Genomic DNA, 5,141 nt, shown 5'->3' with positions numbered 1-5,141 from the left:
AGTCAGAGCCTCCCGTTTTATATATATGCTTAATAATAGCCTTTTGAATTTGTCACTTTTTTTTTCCCAAAGCACTTTCCACATCAAAGTTTCATTAATAGCTCTGTGAGGTAGGGAAACACAAATATTATCTTCCCCGTTGCCCATATGAATAAGCAGGCACAGAGAGATGGCCCAGTATAATCCAGTAGGCCAGTGGCAGAGATGGGGATAGAACCCAGGCCACCTTACTCTCACACTTGTGCTTTTTCTACTGGGCCACTAGACTACACTTTCTTAACTTGACCCAATTATGGAAAATATTACAGCCTTTCTGAATTTTCAATGATTTCATTTTAAATCATTCTACCCTGTCCAGCCTAGAAGAGACCACTTTGTCTGAGGTCAGAGTGGATTTGTGGATCAGACATGAATTCATACCAACATTAAATATGCTAATATCGTGATTGTTTCCTAGGACTTTAAAGGCCTCATCAGCATTTTTTCTTTTAAGAATGCTTTCTTTTGTAGTTCAACAGGGAGGGTCAGGGGAAGCTGGAATCTCAGAGTCTCACCTTGGCACCTGCAGTTCCTGGGTCTCTTAGAGGCCATGTGGCTTGAGATACTCACTGTGGGGTGGTCCTGCTGGAACAATCACACCTAACCATGCGGGGAAGATGGTGATCCCTCATTGCCCACCCCACACTAGCCCTCCAGCTTGAGGTGATCCAAGGTTATCACCCTGGAGAAGGAAAATTGGACCCATTAACTTTCAAATCATACTCACAATTTTGGGGTGTCCTCCATGGCTTGGGCACCAAACAAAATGCTTATTATCTGACTGACCACAGCATCTTTTCTTTTCTCCCATCACAGCAGCAAATGACAACTTTTCTTCACTCGGAGTAGGGAAGGCAGCATTGGTTGTACATCCATCTCTGCACCAGCAGATAGGAACTATGGATCCAAGGGACAGTACACACACTCTCTCTTTCCCCCTCTCTTTTTTTCTCTCTCTCTCTCTGTTCCCTCTTTTTCTTTCTCCTTCTATATTTACACATATATAATAAAATGCTGCTTTGCCTAGGGCCAGGAGGCAGGTGAAAAACACTTTCAAAGTTGATATTTGAAATATACTTCCTCTCTGTTTTCTCTGTTGTGTACTCTAATTGCTACCACCCTCTGCATGGTTTAGACTCACCTGGAGCCTCTTTCAAAGTGAAATGTCAAAGATTAATTTTGAATATAGGATGACATTTCAACACCTACACATTCTGGGAATAATAGAACCAGAGTATTTCCTAGAATCATGAGCACGGGAAAATATTTAAAATATAAAAGGGGTGGAGTGGGGCGGGGGTGGGGGGGACGGGGAACAGAGCTCTTTAAACTCATTTAGAACTAAGTTCATGAAGAGTTGTAGTAATAGCTGTAAACTTTGTCATATTTTTCCAAGCTATAAAATACCAAACACTGGGGACCAGCAATAGCCAGGTGACCCAATCTTTGACCCTTTGCTATACCTCTTTTGATGCACTCTCATGTACAGAGAGGTAGTGCTCTAAAATTCTGGAGATATACAGTAATCACTACTTATGACCCCTCTGATAAGTGAAGACACATGCTGGGGAGTAGTGGGTAAAGAGGGACCATATGTAAGATAGAGCTGATGGAGAGCCTCGAAGCCAATGGTAGGGAGTTTCTTCTAGATGCAAATGAAATGGGTAGCGACTGGAGGCTTTTGAGGAGTTGAGAAACTTTCCAAGTAATGTTTTAAGGTGATGATCCAGATGTCAGTCTGTAGCATAGACCAAAGGAGATGAGAGAATGGAGGCTGGACGAACAATGAAGAGAGTAAATCTCATAGAGGTATGGCAAGAATTTGAACCAAAGTGGTGGCTATTTGAGTGGAGAGGAAGCGGTGGATCAGGGAAACAGTGTGGACTTGTTCGAGAGCTGAAAGATAGTGAGGGAATGAGGAAAAAATCAAGGGCGAGGGCTTTGGGGATGGCAGTGGATTGCGGGGGAGGTGATGATGTCTCAAAGGATGAGGAAGTTGGGATACGAAGATGGTTCTACAAAAGTGTAGACGACTTTAACTTCAGAGGAAGTAAACTAGTCATACCATCATCAGCCTGGCATCATAGCTAGGATATTAGGAAAATCCAACCCCTTCCCAACCTCTAGCTTCTCGTGCTCCTTCTCCACCTGCCTCTCTTTCAACTTCCCCACTTCTTTCCCCAGTTTGTTTTCCCATTTCCCAACAGTTCCCACATACCTTGCCTACCCACTGCACTCCCATATCAGTCTCCCCATGATTCTCCTGTCTGCCCCTCAAACTGGCATGACTTTTTGTTAAACTTGTTTCTTGGAAGGGGGTGGAAAGAGACAGTCTGGATACCCCTGATTTGGCAGGGCTGCTCCTATTTAAATGATGGAACAAAATGAAAGGAAGAGTGGTGGAGAGTGTGGTTAAGTTGGCCACAGTGGGCTCCTCATAGCCATGCGGTTCTCCTTGAGGGTGTGGGGCCAAGGGCAGGTGCCCAGTTTGCCCTGTGAATTATGGTGCAGCCAGATTAGGCCTTTATGCCTTGCGCAGGTGGCCGAGTCATAGTATCAGAGAGGGTGGAGGAATCTTATGGATTCCACTGGAGCCTTGCCCTCCATCTCAAGTCACCACAACCACACCCAAATTCCAGCCTAACCCTTGCCCACAGTTCCATTTTCCTTGGTGGCATAAGGAGATTTTATGATGCCTACAGTTCATAAAAGTTAGTAGCAAAATCTGGGAGGAGTTGGAGACTAATGGGTCAAAATCCGAGACTAATGGGTATAGAGAGCACTCAGGTTCCTGTGGAAAGGTGAAAGAAGCACAAGGTACGAAATTCCTGTTTCTTTCACTACTCTCTTCGGATGAGAACCAAAAGGCAGGTATTTCTTTTTAGTAGTGCTGGGACAGGTGGGCACAGTTCCCTTAAAAAATGAATCCCTGGCTCTGCTACTTGTCTGCTGTGTTACCTTGGGCAAACCCCTTCACTTTTCTGTGCCTCAGTTACCTCATCTGGAAAATGGGGATAGGGACTGTGTCCAACCCGATTTCCTTGTATCCACCCTGCTGCTTAGTACAGTGCCTGGCACATAGTAAGCACTTAACAAATACCACAGTTATGATATACACGTGACATTGCAGCTGTTTCCTTACAGGTAGAAATAGCTATGCACAAATATGACTTGTGCACATTGAAATATCCACCGCAGTAGGATGTTCTTAGTAAATCTTCAGCTTTCCCTCTGTAAAATATTCCCAGGTTGTCACAGTAATTATTTCTTTCCTATTTTAGGCTGGAATAATGGGGCTGATGAACCTGGTTTTCATTTTCATTTTCAGGCTGTGCTTCCAGCAAAACTTTTACTAAATTAGGGACATCTTTAAACACCAGTAAATTAATACTAATTTCTCACACCAAAATATTTAACAGTCAGGCAAATGAATAGATGCAATAACAAAGAGATTTGGCATAATAAAGAATAATACAATCTGCATAATTTTTAAGACACTCAAGATGAGAACAATTGTATTGCTTTATAAAAACGATGTCTCTGTTACTCATGTGTTTAGAACTCACAGAAGCTGATTCTTCATTCACTCATTAAGTCAATCAATTGAGTGCTTACTGGGTGCACAGCATTGAACTAAGCAATTGGGAGAGTCTTGTCTTGTGCTGTTGAGTCATTTCTGACCCATAGCGACACCATGGACACATCTCTCCCAGAACACCCCGCTCTCCATCTGCAATCGTTCTGGTAATAGATCCATAAAGTTTTCTTGGTAAAAATATGGAAGTCATTTACCACTGCCACCTTCTGCACAGTAAACGCGAGTCTCCGCCCTTGACTCTCTCCCATGCCGCTGCTGCCCAGCATGAGATGTACATCACCCTGATTCTATTTATTTGCCATTGTTTTAATGAGATGTTCTTCCCCTTGACTCTATTTATTGCCACTGTCCTTGTCTGCCTGTCTCCCCCGATTAGACTGTAAGCCTGTCAAAGGGCAGGGACTGTCTCTGTCTGTTGCCGATTTGTACATTCCAAGGCTTAGTACAGTGCTCTGCACATAGTAAGCGCTCAATAAATACTATTGAATGAATGAATGAATGAATGAATGAATGAATGAATGGATGAATGAATGAATGACTTGTAGCAGATCGCCTTCCACTCTCTAGCCACTGCCCAAGCTAGGAATGGAATGGGTAGGCCTCTGCTTGACTGTCCCTCCTGTAGTCAAGACTGGTAAACTACTGGAAACTCTTCAGGTGTGACCTTGAGAGGGGCAACTGGGAGAGTACAACACAATAATAAATAGACACATTCCCTGCCCACATGGGCAGGGGCCTGTGCAAAGAGAATAAAGAGAGTGAAGCCTCATTATGCAGTCACTTCTACCTCATGCTCTATGGCTGGGCATAGCTTGGTGAGGAGTTGGTTCCAGTAGCCCTGGAAGTAGCACTAGGGAGAAGGCAGGTGAAGAGATCAGGAAGTCGGGACCATAAGGGGAAGAGAAGAGGTAGGCAAAGCACTGTACCCAATGCCTACTGCGTGCAGAGCAATGCACTGGGGTGGGGGCGGGGAAGGGGTCCTATCATGCTCAGAACACTGTACAAGGGATTTGAGGAACATGAAGAAGGAGTAAAGGGAAATCCCTGCCCTCAAGAAGTTAAGAGAATATCAGTCATTCAATCAATCATATTTATTGAGTGCTTACTGGATGCAGACCACTGTACTAAGCATTTGGGAGAGTACAATATAAGTGTTGGTAGACATGTTCCCTCCCATAACAAGCCTTCAGTCTAGAGGGGGAGACCAATGTTAATATAAAATGAATAATAGATATGTACATAAGTGCTGTGTAATATTGGAAGAGATGATGGATAATGGAATGTACAAGAATAATAAATAATAATAATTGTGGTATTTGTTAAGAAAGTGTGTCTTGTGTGTCAAGCCCTCTACTAAGTGCTGTGGTAGGTACAAGATAATCAGGTCAGACACAATCTCTGCCTTGGACTCACAGTCTAAGGGGGAGGGAGAACAGATATTTAATCCCCATTTTGCAGATGAGGAAACTGAGGCACCGAGAAGTTAAGTGACTTATCGAAGGTC

The 5,141-nt window shown here is 43.6% G+C and overlaps 1 non-coding gene across 1 annotated transcript; it reads right to left on the bottom strand.

Annotated features, from left to right (window-relative positions):
* Positions 1-4,174: 4,174 nt before the first annotated feature.
* LOC114808515 lies at positions 4,175-4,312 on the bottom strand. The gene has a single exon (XR_003756362.1). It is a non-coding gene; the product is annotated as a small nucleolar RNA SNORA7 (small nucleolar RNA).
* Between the last annotated feature and the right edge of the window lie 829 nt (positions 4,313-5,141).

The sequence above is a fragment of the Ornithorhynchus anatinus genome, chromosome X5 (assembly GCF_004115215.2).
Source record: "Ornithorhynchus anatinus isolate Pmale09 chromosome X5, mOrnAna1.pri.v4, whole genome shotgun sequence".
In the NCBI taxonomy this organism is placed as follows: domain Eukaryota; kingdom Metazoa; phylum Chordata; class Mammalia; order Monotremata; family Ornithorhynchidae; genus Ornithorhynchus; species Ornithorhynchus anatinus.
This window is presented reverse-complemented; position numbering and strand designations above follow the sequence as displayed.